Source organism: Branchiostoma lanceolatum, chromosome 18, assembly GCF_035083965.1.
Source record: "Branchiostoma lanceolatum isolate klBraLanc5 chromosome 18, klBraLanc5.hap2, whole genome shotgun sequence".
In the NCBI taxonomy this organism is placed as follows: domain Eukaryota; kingdom Metazoa; phylum Chordata; class Leptocardii; order Amphioxiformes; family Branchiostomatidae; genus Branchiostoma; species Branchiostoma lanceolatum.
Genome location: NC_089739.1, coordinates 12051635 through 12068472, shown reverse-complemented (window position 1 = coordinate 12068472; position 16838 = coordinate 12051635). Strand labels below are relative to the sequence as shown.

The 16838-nt window shown below is 42.5% G+C and overlaps 2 long non-coding RNA genes across 2 annotated transcripts; one reads left to right on the top strand and one right to left on the bottom strand.

Annotated features, from left to right (window-relative positions):
* The first annotated feature begins 6628 nt into the window (after positions 1 to 6628).
* LOC136424785 (uncharacterized) lies at positions 6629 to 10475 on the top strand. The gene is made up of 2 exons (XR_010753920.1): positions 6629 to 6925; positions 10120 to 10475. It is a non-coding gene; the product is annotated as an uncharacterized lncRNA (long non-coding RNA).
* A 4113-nt stretch (positions 10476 to 14588) lies between these two features.
* LOC136424779 (uncharacterized) lies at positions 14589 to 16770 on the bottom strand. Its single transcript, XR_010753913.1, has 3 exons — positions 16589 to 16770; positions 16235 to 16340; positions 14589 to 14704 (listed from the first exon to the last, which is right to left on the bottom strand). It is a non-coding gene; the product is annotated as an uncharacterized lncRNA (long non-coding RNA).
* Positions 16771 to 16838: the final 68 nt, after the last annotated feature.

Genomic DNA, 16838 nt, shown 5'->3' with positions numbered 1-16838 from the left:
TTAGCAATAGTCCGCAGTTTGTCTGTTTTTCAGTTTTCAATGTTAGAATGTAGCATTTTATCAATTCATGTTTTGCATTATGCTCCTTATAGACCATATGTGGTCATCTGTGCATTTAGCCCTTTTGGGCAGGAATATGCAATTATTATCATTATTATCACCTGTTCTGTTCCCTCTCCATTTTGTAATGGAGAGCTAGAAGAAGTTTGATAAATATATGAATAAATAGATTATATTTTGGCCCCCTGGTTGCTTTCCTAGCTACTGCAGCGGAACTTCCGGCTTTGATATCTCGTTATACTATCGTAAACCACAGAGCTGGATTTGGACACGGTTCTGTGGTAATGTAAGTGACAAGTGAGGACAGGCATGATAGATGAAGGGTCTCAGTGGTCAAAGCAAAAACACCAACACAAAACAAACACTGAATATGGCGGCGAGGTCACGGCACACACAATCACTGTGACTGTCACGTCTGGGTGTGCAGAAAGTAGAGGAACTGAAAGGACCAAAAGTATTGCCTCCATAGCAGGCTCTAACCGGCCTTTTTGGGGGACTAAATGGTACACTTTTTGCAGCCAGCCCGTAACCATCAGCCAGACTGTAACCATTTTGTAACCATTTTGTATTTATGGGCAACTTGAATGGTTACAGTCTGGCTGATGGTTACGGGCTGGCTCCAAAAAGTGTATTATAAGCCCCCCCCCCCCAAAAAAAAGGCCCGATAGAGCCTGCTATGGAGGCTACAAAGGTAAAGGTAAAGCGGTCGACCCGGTCCGACTGAGGACGAAGCATGGCGCTTTTTCGTTATACCCCCATTCCACTTGGACGGCGCTCTCACCGCGCTCTCACTGCGACCTCATTTTGGCCAGATCGCCGTGAGAGCGCCGACAGCGCGGCGAGAGCGCCATTGAGAGCGCCGACAGCGCGGCGAGAGCGCCGACAGCGCGGCGAGAGCGCCATGCGCGCCGTCACCTTGGCGATGGTTTTGAACATGCTCAAAACCTTCGCCGTGAGAGCGCCGAGGATGGCGATCAAAAAGCGAGCGCCGAGAGAGCGCCGAGCGAGCGCGGTGAGCGCCGTGAGAGCGCGGTGAGAGCGCAGTGAGCGCCGTGAAAGCGCCCAAGGTGGGATCAAAGGGCCGCAGCGAGCGCTCAAGGATCGCAGCGAGCGCTCTATGAGGATTGAATGGTCTTAACTGTAGTTCAAACAAATTTCATTCTTGAAGTGGTGTATCTCGAATTTCTGGGAATTTTGTGGTCAAATCATAGTTTTGCTCGTGGGTAATACAAATTGACCAATACCTACAAGTACTTGCTTCCATTCAAATTAAATTCCCTCCAAGTTTTATTGTCAGTGGTTCAAAATGTGTTTCAAAATTCTGTGATTTACGTTTCTATTATAACGTAGAATGATAAAATATATTTATTGCAAACAGTTTACATAACAGACAACACGGAAAAAAAAAAGTTGAACATACATATATTACTTAAGACACACACTGAGCGACCGTGCAGCGACTAAAATTGAATCTGTTTTCCCTTTGATTTTATCATTCAAATATGATGCAAGAGGTAAAGGTATGACTGAGAAGACAACAAAGCACACAAAACGTAACAAAAATTCGTTCTTTATCTCTGGAATTCGTTGAGTGATCTGTGAAATCTTTAAAAAGTTACTGACATTTGACATTTTGGTCGCGCTGAGAGCGCGCAAGGGTCGCCGTAGAGATTCCACTTGAGCACGTTTTCCACACCCGGTACATATCCAATTCTCGATAGTAATGGTGTTATAGGCAAAGCAATAAGTGCATAGCTATGGTACCAGAGTACGTCCTCCCGTCCTCTGAAGGACGTTGATTCACGATAACTATGGGGCATAAAGATATTGGCTCCGGCGCGCAGGCTGTGGCTCCGGCCTGCGCACAGGCTGATGGGATAGCCGTGACCTGCACCGAACCTTTCAAAATGGCGGCTGCGATGCCGATGTTACGCGCCGATTTGAGGCACAAGACATGGTCACGTAAAAACTCAATAGATCTCGCACGAAAGGCCAAATCATGCATATAAATGTGTCCCCGTAATGTCAAGAAGCTGTCCAAGGTCCTGCGATACACTTGGAGATCCAAATATAATTTTCGAACGAGACTTGCACACTCAAAGTTGGCCCCAAATGAGCCTTCTTGTGTTAAATTCTGTCGTAGATTTCGCACTGCATGGGGGTTTCCGTGCTACCGTTTCAGCATTATCAGGCGTAATTTACTTCCGGGTCGTAGCAGAAGGGCTTGCGGCCGAACGCGGAAGTGTGGTCAATCTTCACGTTCTATCCAAAGATATGTTAGAATACTTTTCTTATCTTATAATTTGTCATGCAGTGCAAATTAACCGGCTCCTTACTGATCCTTACTGGGCGCCCAGTACGGAACAGACGACACCTACCGGGCATACGTCACCAAAAGTGTCTGTGCTCGCTGCGGTAAGCTTGTATATGCTCAGAAGCAGTTGAGACATACTAAGAGGGCTGGGTTCCGGGAAAAGTTGGAGAAGCCCAAAGAAGACGGTGGCTTCGGCACTCTGGAGGCAACCTTCATGAAAGCAGACCCAATTCTAAAATGAAAGGATTTTCCGTTTGACGTCCGTGCCTATATATATGGGTGTACACACGCCCTTGAGAAAGCAAGGTTGAAATTGGGTCTATGGAATGACCCAATTCTAAAATGAAAACTTTTACGTTTGACGCCCGTGCCTATATGGGTGTACACACGACCTTGAGAAGCCAAGGTTGATATTGGGTCAATGGAATGACCCAATTCTAAAATGAAAACTTTTCCATTTGACGCCCGTGCCTATATGGGTGTACACACGCCCTTGAGAATGCAAGGTTGAAATTGGGTCAATGGAATGACCCAATTCTATAATGAAAACTTTTCCGTCCTACGTCCGTGCCTATGTTGGTGTACACACGCCCTTGAGAGGGCAAGGTTGAAATTGGGTCAATAGAATGACCCAATTCTAAAATGAAAACATTCCGTTTGACGTCCGTACCTATATGGGTGTACACACTACATTGAGAAGCCAAAGTTGACATTGGGTCCATGGAATGACCCGTTTCTAAAATCAAAGACTTTTCTGTCCTACGCCGTGCTTATGTTGGTGTACACACGCCCTTGAGAAGCCAAGTTTGAAATTGGATCAATGGAATGACCCAATTCTAAAATGAAGTACTTCTCCGTTTGACGTCCGTGTCTATATGGGTGTACACACGCCCTTGACAAGCCAAGGTTGAAATTGGGTCAATGGAATGACCCAATGCTAAAATAAAAACAGTTTCCGATTGACGTCCGTGCCTATATGGGTGTACACACGCCCTTGAGAAGACAAGGTTGAAATTGGGTCAATGGAATGACCCAATTCTAAAATGAAGTACTTTTCCGTTTGACGTCCGTGTCTATATGGGTGTACACACGCCCCTGAGAAGCCAAGGTTGAAATTGGGTCAATGGAATGACCCAATTCTATAATAAAAACTTTTCCGTCTTACGTCCGTGCCTATATGAGTGTACGCACGCCCTTGAGAAGGCAATGTTGACATTGGGTCAATGAAATGACCCAATTCTATAATGAAAACTTTTCCGTCCTACGTCCGTGCCTATGTTGGTGTACACACGCCCTTGAGAGGGCAAGGTTGAAATTGGGTCAATAGAATGACCCAATTCTAAAATGAAAACATTCCGTTTGACGTCCGTACCTATATGGGTGTACACACTACATTGAGAAGCCAAAGTTGAAATTGGGTCCATGGAATGACCCGTTTCTAAAATCAAAGACTTTTCTGTCCTACGCCGTGCTTATGTTGGTGTACACACGCCCTTGAGAAGACAAGGTTGAAATTGGGTCAATGGAATGACCCAATTCTAAAATGAAGTACTTTTCCGTTTGACGTCCGTGTCTATATGGGTGTACACACGCCCCTGAGAAGCCAAGGTTGAAATTGGGTCAATGGAATGACCCAATTCTATAATAAAATCTTTTCCGTTCGACGTCTGTGCCTATATTGGTGTACACACGCCCTTGAAAAGGCAAGGTTGACATTGGGTCAATGGAATGACCCAAAATTCTATAATGAAAACTTTTTCCGTTCGACGTCTGTGCCTATATGGGTGTACACACGGCCTTGAAAAGGCAAGGTTGACATTGGGTCAATGGAATGACCCAATATTCTATAATGAAAACTTTTTCCGTTCGACGTCCGTGCCTATATGAGTGTACACACGCCCTTGAAAAGGCAAGGTTGAAATTGGGTCAATGGAATGACCCAAAATTCTATAATGAAAACTTTTCCGTCCTACGTCCGTGCCTATGTTGGTGTACACACGCCCTTGAGAGGGCAAGGTTGAAATTCTAAAATGAAAACATTCCGTTTGACGTCCGTACCTATATGGGTGTACACACGACATTGAGAAGCCAAAGTTGAAATTGGGTCTATGGAATTACCCAATTCTATAATCAAAGACTTTTCTGTCCTACGCCGTGCCTATGTTGGTGTACACACGCCCTTGAGAATGCAAGGTTGAAATTGAGTCAATGGAATGACCCAACTCTAAAACTTAAACTTTTCCGTCCTACGTCCCTGCCTATATGAGTGTACACACGCCCTTGAGAAGCCAAGGTTGACATTGGGTCAATGGAATGACCCAATTCTAAAATGAAAACTTTTCCGTCCTACGTCCGTGCCTGTAGGGGTATGAACACGCCCTTTACATGTAGAATGCAAGGTTGAAATTGGACCAGTATATAGAAACAATGCAAAGTTGAAACCGCTTCAAAGAGTCGCCACAGTTCGGACATAAAAGAATTATCCGTCCTAAGTGGGTGTATAACCAACGAGGCATGTGATAAAAAAAGTCAATCTTCCCCCACGACCTCTGCTTGGAAAGTAGGTTATATGGGTATAAATTACACAAAAGCCACTAAGAGTGCAAAAAACATTCCGTCCTTATAGTGTACGACCGTAAGTTCCTAACAATGAAAACTCACACGTATGGAATAGAACTTACAAACTTTTCCAAACAAGAGTTTCCCGTCTTAAGTTAGCGGATAGAACCCGCTTAATAATGCAATTCTAAACGTTCTTAAGAAACGCTCTTAGCTATGATTTTCAGGGTATAAGAGCTGAAAACAGTGTAAACTAGAAAGTGTGTTAGGACATTATATACAATGCCCTCGTTCTATTGACGCAATGTCAACCTTGCCTTCTTAAACCCCCGTCACAAATCAAGAATTCAGCTCGGCCGACGTGTCGGCGAGCTCCAAATGGGTATTTTCGGCCGAAGGACGGCCGACGTTCTGTCGATTATGCGGGCTTCGGTCGATTTTTAGAAATCAAATTGATCCAAATATGCTCAGGCGATTTTGAAATTCGGCGAGCTTTGGGAGATTTACGAATTCGGCCGACGCTCGCATGAATATTGACGCCGGCTTAAGGGCGTGTGTACACCCATATAGGCACGGGCGTCAAAGTAAAAGTTTTCATTTTAGAATTGGGTCATTCCATTGACCCAATTTCAACCTTGGCTTCTCAGGGCCGTGTGTACTCCCATGTAGACACGGACGTCAAACGGAAAAGTCTTTGATTATAGAATTGGGTCATTCCATCGACCCAATGTCAACCTTGGCTTCCCAAGGGCATCTGTACTCCAATATAGGCACGGACGTCAAACGGAAAAGTACTTTATTTTAGAATTGGGTCTTTCCATTGACCCAATTTCAACCTTGGCTTCTTAAGGGCGTGTGTACACCCATATAGGCACGGACGTAAAACAGAATAGTTTTCATTTGAGAATTGGGTCATTTCATTGACCCAATTTTCAACCTTCATTCTCAAGGGCGTGTGTACACCCATATAGGCACGAGCGTCAAACGTAAAAGTTTTCATTTTAGAATTGGGTCATTCCATCGACCCAATTTCAACCTTGCTTTCTCAAGGTCGTGTGTACAACAATGTAGGCACGGACGTAGGACGGAAAGTTTTCCTTTTAGAATTGGGTCATTTCATTGACCCAATTTCAACCTTGCTTTCTCAAGGGCGTGTGTATACCCATATAGGCACAGGTGTCAAACGAAAAGTTTTCATTTTAGAATTGGGTCATACCCAATTTTAACCTTGCCTTCTGAAGGGCGTGTGTACACCCATATAGGCACAGACGTGAAACGGAAAAGTATTTTAAGTATGTTATAGAACACTTACGAAGTTTTGCTAAAGAACAGTATCAAGCCTGTATTTAGTTGGCGGGTATAACCCGTTTGATAATGCAATCTTAACGTTGTCCATGGAACGATTTTCAGTTATAATTCGGAGGGTATAAAAGCCAAAAATTTTAACAGTATAACTAGAAAGTGTGCCAGAACATTATATACAATGCCATCGTTAACGTTACTTTAAAACGTGTACTACAGTGGGCCGCCTCCTTGCGCGCTTCCCGCCCGAACACAGTCAACTGTCATCAGAATCAACACGAAACATTTCTTTTGCTTTGTCTTGCCAGTAGTCTGCCGTCACGCTGAGTGTGACCCGGAAACAGTGGAGTGTCGCCCTCAAACCGCATGCCGCGAAACCCCCATATAGTGCGTTCTTGGTCCGGAGTGTAATACTTAAACCATAGGGAAAACCTCGGAAAATGTGTCATCTTTAACTCGAGAAATCTTGCTTCTTGGAGAAGTTTAGATACCCCACTTTATTGCAGGGGCTTGAGGAACGTCTTGACATTACGAGGACACATTTATATGCATGATTTGGCCTTTCGTTCGAGGACTATTGAGTTTTTACGTGACCATGTCTTGTGCCTCAAATCGGCGCGTAACACCGAGGACGACCAGGGCACATGGACCACTACATACGGAGGAAATGGGAAATTAACAACCCAAAAGGTAAGACAAAAAAACTGCTTGTTGCAAGTAACATTTGCTCTGTATCTCCTTGCACCGATGCAGGTAAGGACAAATATATACCGAATCCCTTTGATCGCATAACAGTTATACTGTAATGGTACGCTATATGTGTTGACAGCCATATAATTTTACATTGGCGGACCATAACCAAGACTATAACGTTCTTTATCGGGTCAAGAAGGTCCCTTGGTTGGTTGTTGGTACTCAGTCACCTGCAAATATTATACTCACCATACTGCATGTGTCAAGGTGAACAATGCGAGGCATGTGTGCCATCACAACGATATTTACGATGCACAGTACTACCTAAACACAAACTGAAACTGGATGGTTTTTTTTTTCCAGACTGGTACAAATCATATAGTACAAGACTCCTTGTAGTGACTATGCTTTAACCTTTTGAATATAACGACAGAGATAGAAATACCTAACCAGTATCAGCCCTCTCCTGATTGTAATATAAATATACATATGCTCGTGACATTTGTTAACTGTGGGTTCCCGAAAAAGGTGAGCTGGGCTAGTGGGGTGTTTTACCTCAACATGATACCCTTTCTGGGCCCCAAGGCTATTCATGGGGGTTCGGCCTTTAATAGAATATCATTGAGGAAAAGATGGGTTAATAATCTCAATGTGAGGTTGGGCTGGCGGGAAGGCAACTAGTACTGATGATTTTGCTGGGGGATTGGGGTTACTCTCCAAGCAGAGGTCCTGGTCGAGCAGGGTTAGCCTGGTCACCCGTCTCTACGGGTCGGCTTAGGTGTGTTCTACCGGGCCCAGTCTGCTATATTGACCCGCTTCTGTCAGATTGTCTTCTTAGCTGCCATATACTGATATAGAGTTTCGCAGACACCGTAGTTTCGCCGTCACCGTAGTTTAATCCAATGGGGTGAACCAACACCCCGAGCAGGCTGAGCTCTCTGGGTAGGCGGGGTTCACTCACAGTGCCCTGGAGATATCGAGTCTCTCTCCCCTCACCTCTGCGACAGAACAGAATGCTTCAAGCCTTTTAGATATAATGACTCTGACACATTATGGCCGATTTGTAACAGGCACTGAGTCTGACACAGCTTAGATTTACTGTTCATAGTTTCTGATTGCCCGCTGTGGGTGTCTCTGGTCTCGCCACAGTCCAACGTGTGTATAAACTTTGTAAATGCATGTCTGTTTTCTGCTCTTTCATTCTCCCCATAGCTGACCGTGTGATTTTGATACATCCTTGTACTTGATTTGCTATTGATTTGTTTGTGTATCAGTCAGTACAAGATGGTACTGGTTAAGTTCCTGGAGAAAAAAAGCTCATAGTGCTCTGACATTCGGCTACTTTTGCAACAATATTTAATTACAGTTCAAAACATAAACACGTTTATTTCACATACGTTGCTTTCATTCTTTTGTCATATTTGGGGAAAATTGAAGTGTTTGTAAACGAAAAACAACAAAAAACACTAGCTATAAAGACGGCAGCATGGGGGCAGCATGGGGCCAGCACGGCTGGCTGGACACTTACCCCAGTGTGGCAGATGCGGATAATCCCTTGCAAATAAAGGATTTGCCAAACAATGAATTAATGGTATGCAGGGCGGGACAGCGACACTGATTCTGAAAGGAATGCCCCACCCTTATGCATTTTGTGGCAAATATGAACGGAGAGAGACATTAAAAATCCCGGACACTCCTACCCTACTCGACCGAAACCTGCTTGGAGAATACCATAGAATGTGGTAACGTTACCTGTCTTTCCCCTTACCTGGGGGATAGGAATGGATGTGTTTGTGGAAGGGGGGATGGGCAATGAGCATGCACCACAGTGAACACAGACAGGACCAGTTTTTTAAACATGGAATACACGGTTATCTTCCCTATACCTATACAATACTAGTATACTGCTAGTCAGGCCTACGGGCTACAGCATAGTGGCATGTGTATCCTACACAAAAAAGCGAACAACAGAAATGACACTAAACATTGTACAAACACACACACATTTATACCCGGGAGTCCAGCCTTCTTAGCTTTAGTCCACTACCCAAGCTGTGCTCCTCGTCAAGGAGTAGCGGACTAAAGCTAAGAAGACTGGACTCCAAGCTAATGCATTCAGGCACACTCAGTTAGTGTGAGACTGTGAGTAGTTTTGAATTTGTGTCATACAATGGCTCTCTCATTGCTTGGCCCATCCAACTTCCAGTTTTATTTATTAATTTTCTACTTGTACCCCTCCCCTTACACTCTAAATTGTATAATATAGAATTTTGTTTATAATGGATGGCTTTTCTACCAGTCTTGGTCAAGATCTTCATTGCTGCCACCAACCACCACCCCCTACCCTCATCTCCCAGCAATATGATGAGCAGGTGCCTTCCCTCCAACCCACCCACATCTAGCTGTATTCTGTTTTACGCAAATCCCTGCTGTCCGGACCTTTTTTAGGGGCTGACCAGTGTTGGGCGACCGCTATAACCGTGATTCAATCAGGATAACCCACAGCTTGACCCATTTTTTCCTCAAGGAGATACTGATCATGAGTATAAGAGTCCAAACTCCCATACATAGCTATAGGGTTGAAGCCAAGAAATGGTAGCCTGCTGAGGTACCCCAACCCACTAGCCTAGCCCTTGTACCAGTGTACCAGGTAGCTCCCTTTTTCCCGAAGGCCATATTCAGTGTATGGAAAGTTGCCAACTGTGAAATGTTAGAAAAATATTTCTAAATGATGACCTATATGATTGTTATGCTACATTCTAAAATGTACATGGTGCTAGTTTTGTTGGGTTTGACTTCTTTTGAGGCAGTGGAAGACAAACTACATGTGATTCTAATCTTATAGGTAGCAGAGCGCTGCTCAAAGTCACAAAGTTCAAGATATTTCTCAATACAATATACGGTTTTACATTGTCTGTAAAATCTCAGCTTACCAGTATCAATTGACAAATCATGGAAGAAAGTTTGAATGTACATATGTGAAAGCGTTAAATGTCCTTAATGATTTACACATATGTTGAGGGTCACAGTTTAAACTATCAATTTATAATCATGGGTAGGAGTATCCACAGTGGTCGACAATCTCCTTACATTGTAACTCCCTGTAACAGGTAAAATACTGCATACTGTATGGTTGAATCTACATGTAGGACATGATTTAAATTAAATTCTTCCTTTTTTTCCTGTCACAGGTCCCAGAAGTCACACCGTGGAAGTCAACACATGGCTGAACCATTGATGTGCATGAAGACAGCAGGCCCAACTGAACCACCCCTTCCCTGTCTGCTAACATTATGATGGTCGTGGCAAGCTACATCTACATTAAAACCAGCTTTGAGAAAACAGTTTATACATTTGGTGAAAAAGAGTAAAAGTCATGTGGAGTATTTTTGGTCCGTCCTATGGCCTGTATGTTATATATCATCACATTATATATATATTTCCCAAAGAACTACAGCTTTTTGTTTGTAGCCTTGTAAGTGATGTTTTCAACATCAGTTCTTTAATAGATAAAGAAATGTTTCAATAAAGTTACTGACGTTTCTGACATTTCAGTCCTAGTGGTGATTGTGTCTTTTCCTGACTGGTAATTATGTGCATAGAAGGGTACATGTCATTTCACATTTGACTCAAAGACAGGTCCACTATGGATAAGAATGCAAAGATCATATTCTGGATAATAGATAGTGTTTATTGACAATGGATATTGTGGTAATATAGCCTTGTGTTGGGCATGGTTGGTTCCTGTAACCAACGCCTAAACCACAGAGTGAGCGAAGCCCTACGTAAAATACATGTATAAATCTTGTAATCTTACAGAACTTGATCCATTTGTCAAGTCATACATACTCATAGGTCAAGTTAAAATTTACAGGTCCACTTTCAGATTTGTTTCTTTCAAAGTATGGTAAAAAGCAGATTCAATCAAAATCAGCGAAGGTAAATTCTATAGACAAGGACATCATTTATCAATCTTACTTTTTAACTTCACCCCTCCCCCCACCATATTGTACATGTACAGCCAGCAGAAAAAAAGGAATCATAATGGAGCAATACTGATGGCTAATCGTTATGGCAAAATGCAGCCTTCCCAATTGGTCAACATCATTTGGCTACATAATGATAATAAGTCAGTCTAATTACTTATAACTTTTTTACTAATAAGCACTACTAGCCCTAAAAATTGGGCGAAGCAGGAAAAATGTAGGTGCTCCACTATAAAACGTTGGGAGCACATTAAAGCAAAAGTCTTGGAATAGAAGGTAATACCTCTATCAAAGAGTGTTAACAACCTGGAATGAAATATTTCAATAGCTTATGAAAGAAAAGGCATCATCCTGTTGAGCTCTGTCTAGCTACATGTATTTGCTCGGCCAACGGAGACACAGTCATTCTCCTCAGAATGTATGGGTCTGACGACGCCGGGCATGGCTTCACCTCTCGTGGTTGTATCAACTGGACCAGGAGTGTCGATACCTGACTTGGGTTCCACCTGTTGTGATCCTCCTTGCATTCTTCCAGTAACATCAATAAGATCCAATAACCAGGATTTTAGTCAAGCCCCCATTACGATGGAAATCATATTGTAAGCCTGGCTGATTGATTCCAGTATGCTACAATTCATGGCCACATTTTTCCCAACTCAAAACAATTAAAAAAGGCCATGGTTACACAACAGCAATAAGCCATCACGACACGAAGTGCCTTGTCCACCGTACAGATATATAGTGCCCGCCGCCGAGCTCGAGAACGGCTGGGAAAAAAACATGTTCGCGATCGATTGCAAAAGAATCGTTTTATCTAGAGGAAAACTGAGGTTATTTTCAGGTACCCAGTATTATTGAATATCCCAGTTTGAAATATTTTGACCCTGCGTTGATTTATATACGATCTATGACTCTAAACGATTCAGCATACTGCTGTACGGAGTACCGAAAAGTGTATATAGTGCGTGCGACCCCGCGGTAACTGTTATGTGCGACTGAAAAAAAAAACAGGTTCGCGATCGATTACAAAAGAATCGTTTTATCTACAGGAAAACTGAAGTTATTTTCAGGTACGTAGTATTGTTGACTATCCCGGATTGAAATATTTTGACCCTGCGTTGATTTATATACGATCTATGACTCTAAACGCTTCAACATACTGCCGTACGGAGTACCGAAAAGTGTGTAGTGCGTGCGACCCCGCGGTAACTGTAATGTGCGACTGAGAAAAAAACATGTTCGCGATCGATTGCAAAAGAATCGTTTTATCTACAGGAAAACTGAAGTTATTTTCAGGTACCCAGTATTGTTGACTATCCCGGATTGAAATATTTTGACCCTGCGTTGATTTATATAGGATCTATGACTCTAAACGCTTCAGCATACTGCAGTGCGGAGTACCGTGTATAGTGCGTTTTATCTACAGGAAAACTAAAGTCAGTTTCTTGTACCCACTATCGTAGGCTATCCCGGTTGGAAGTATGTCTAACCTGCGTTTATTTGTCAAATATGAGTTGTACGGAGTTCCTGATCGATAACGACAGATCTAGAATCGTTTTATGACCCTTTTCTTTGCAGGGAAATTGAAGTTGTTTACAGCTACCCAGCATTGCATGTTATCCCAGTTCTAAATATATATTTACTTGTGTTGATTTGAATATGGAATACGGATGTAAAGAAACATATACACCGTATTAAAGAAATGTAAAGAAAGTCATGTTTTCGGTGCTGCTTAATTCTTTTTGATTGCCAAGTCACTCCAGAAGATACTAGTATCTGGAAAACGAAGGTTTGATAATAGGCGTCCTAGTGGGTTTCCGGAGTACTGCAACGACACTTTCATATCTTGTTTGATATCTCGTGCCGTGGACATGCTATGGCCGTGACTTTAGAGGCAGATAGCTCTTGAGACAGGGAGTAAATCTTGTACCGTATTATCAGCGTATTATTTAAGGGATAACATTACTTGGTGAGGGTATTAGATCATGGAACTTTAGTTAACGATTGTTTGATAAAATACAACCACTCCTTTGATCAGTGGCTTGTTTCTTCATCATCACAACAACTATCCGCACACACATGTACACGTAAAGGTACAACTTTTATACGAAGTGGTGCACATTAAATGGCGTCTCAGGTTTTAAAATGATCCATAAGCTTGTGCATGTATCACTGAAAATACAGATCCCAATTGTGAGGCTAGGTATATACATTTTATTTTGTACAGCATGTAGGTGAAGACAGTTCATTTCAAGTTCATTCCGGGCTAATTTCAACATTAACAGGTTTTGTACTATATCCTAGCTTTAAGTACAATGTACACGAAAGACAACTTACAATAGATTGAAAAGGAATTGTTCAGCTTTGATATTCATGTATTGAAGATAACATTTTTACAAGCCACCATTCATATTGTGTTCATATTCGCATGTTCACATCGGTTTTGGGTATCCCAGAGGATGTAATCTGTATAATCAAAGCAAAATGGCCTAATGTAATACTACATGTAAGTACTTCCTGACTTAGGCTAAATGAAAAATACTTACAAATTGCACATTTTCAAAATATATGATTCACTTCTTGAACACACATTAGAGAAGACAAGCTGCTTTGTAAGAGTACTAAAATGCAACATACAGTTTATTGTAAAAGATCAGCACCCTCATTATCTTTCCTGCCTTGAAAATAAAATTGGCAAAAGTTGAATGACACATTTTCTAATCTATTTCGTAATTTTCCTCATCAATTGAATTTTCCTCCTCGAACAATGTATTGCTTAACACTAACTCCACATTCCGGTTCTTGGAAAGGGTGCAAAGGTGCCAAGAAAAGGTGCCGAGCAGTATAATGATTTGATGGAAAGGTCACACAAAATTGGGCCTGAAAAAAAGAACTGCGAGTACTTGCCACCATAATGTTCCAATCGCAAAGTGGACCCTGCTAGCTGATAACATAAAACAAAACATATAGCAGCTAAATAGCATGTTTGGACTTGCAGTACTGTTCAGCTTAACCGAATAGCTGGTGTACAAGAATATGAAACTCAACCATGGAAGTATGCTGTTGTTCCTAGTCAAAATATGATAAAATACAGGGTAAGAAAATGTGTCCTTAATTGAAGAGTACATGTACACAGTTTGTCCTCCAATGTCTATTCATCTAACAATATCCATTCCATCCATGTTTAACATTGCTGGTGTATAACTAACAGGAACACATGCCTAAATGATGATGTATTTGGCACAGACTGATGGACAGTCCTTCCTCTATGATGACAATCTCTTACTTCTCATTTCAATGTAACTTCAACAAAGAAATGGGTACTAGGGTGTTATTAGCAAAACACATTAGTATACTTACATGTACAAACTATACAATGAAATGTCTTCATTGTGGGACTGGCATTATACACATACATGTATATCCAATACAGCTATATACTGTCATCACCATCAGACGATAGTTCCTCCTGAATGTCTACAAACTGGTTGGGCCATTGGCATACCTAAAGATGACAGATACATTCTTGGAATGTCAGGTATTCCATCTATGTACTGGCCAAACTGCCATGCTTCCAGTTGGAGGAGAGGACTGACCAGCAGCCCACTTCTCCTCTCTTCGCACTCGCCCAGATAGCAAGCTGGATGCAGGAGTGTTGTTGAAGCAGGTGGTTGATCACTTCCCTCATCCCCCCTGTCCAACATCTGCTTGTCTTCCCCTGCACCTAGCTTCATGTTCCAGGCTTCTATAGCCTTTCTTGGAAGGCTCCGCGGGACCGGCCTTCATGACCCTGGAGAAAATTTTTTAAATAGTTTGGATATTGTAAGATCACATGACAAAAACACAACTGCATGTACATGAACCATGTTGTCAGTCCTAAGATCAAGTAGAACATGATGTAGGCGTGTTGAGGGCTAAGCTGAATCTTACGATTATAGCAAAAATACATTTAGTTTCTAGTATCTTACCGTACCTAGTCCCATCCTCATGCCTGAGGGCCGGGGACCATTGTAGCATCAAGTACATGCACTTTCTAGTCAACTGATAAAATCAATTGATCAAAGCAATTGATAAAATCAATTGAACAAGACATACCGGTAAGTGCTAAGGCTAAGCATGTGTACACTTCTCAATGCAGCTGACGTGCCTCTGCATAGTCTATGGAGGCGGGGAACCTGGTACCTGGTATGTTGGGTTGAGATCCTGGCAGACCAACAGCCAACCACATCCAACCTCACTCCTAAGTGGGGAATTAGGTCCGCTATGGTTGGCTGCTGGTCTGTAAGGTTGGCTACTGGTTGCCTGCAACATATTTCAAACATTCCTTTGTTAAAGACGTTTCCCCCCAGGTCGATTTCCCCCTCCCCCAGTTGTTGCCCCCTTCTGAAATCTGACTTGCTACAATTGCTAAAATACATTGTCTAAGTACACTGAATATACCTACCTTTATGTCGGATAAAATCCGCATCAGAGTATCCTATACATACTTTCCGAGCAGGCTAACTAAGGTACTGAGCTGCGCACCACCGAACCCAACTGTGCGAGCCGGCGGCGGCAATCCTTAAGTCCGCCCGCCTGACCAAGCCCACTTTGCCCACTGTAGTCCCAAGAATGTCACAATTATTGCTGGCTCATTTAATATTTACTAGCCTATACTAGGCTATAGTAATCTTTTTGTAAGCATTTTCCGATTTCTGACAGTGACAATATAAAAATGAGACAGCATACACTTCCGGTCCGATTTGTGGCCTAACATTCCAATAAACCAAGTTCACCGCTCCATTAAAGTGTATATTTGACAAGCACGCCTTCCTTCTGAGTGCTTTATCTATCAAACCTCTTTGATGTTAGGAAACGCCCAGAAATCACCAATTAAGATGTGCTGTTACATTTGATAAACAATGATTTTAATCTATATATTTCTAAGCAATCATTGACTGATTGAGACCGCAACATTTCTGAGTGGACTACGGCGCAGTTGGCTTGGTCAGGCAAACAGACTTGGTAATCGCTGCCCACTAGCACAAGTGAGTTCGACAGCGCGTAGCTCTACTCGGAAACTAAGTTTAGAACGACACAGATTTTTCTACGTGAAAGTATCTTGTGAATGTGCATCTAGTATATTTTTAATCTGATGTGCTAGCTAAATGTAACCCGGTTTACAAACAGGGGGAGGGCTGGGACTGAGGGTGATGCAGACCAGAATACACTATATGTTGTATTTTATTAATGTCATACTAACCCAGGAAAACACACATTTCAGTATAGAATGCGCCAGGTTCTCATATCAGCCCTGGAAATATTAACCTTGAATATTCACCTTGAAGTTCAGCCAGTAGGTACCCTTTCGAGTAATGAGGCTGTGCCTGGTTTGGTGCTACCAGTGGGCATGGTAGTTTCTTTTCCGCTTCTCTCCTTGTCTGTATCTGAAATAATTGATAAAATAATAAGATGACACTCAGGCTAGCGCTATTTTCTCGATTTCAAATTATCTTACGGGAAATATTGTGGTTAAACAAGTACGTCCTAGGTCCAAATATACTTCGTACTGACGTTACTTTTCTGATTGTAGATGAGATTATATCTCAGTAACTGAGTTTAATAGGTGTCACTGTTACAGCCCCCCTCCCCGAAGACCATCGACGTACAAGTTATGACGTTTTGGCATGCTTACCTGCTACAAAACTGTTGATACCTTGTCCAAAGTAGTCTGCACCCACCGCTCTGGTAGATTAGTAGGTCGTCAGCACTCCAAAAAGTACAGCATCTTTAAAATTTTGACTCGAAATTCGTGTGCACAGAACTGTGTGTATTCTTCAAGCCGCCATTTTGAAAGGTTCGGTGCAGGTCACGGCTATCCCATCAGCCTGTGCGCAGGCCGGAGCCACAGCCTGCGCGCCGGAGCCAATATCTTTATGCCCCAT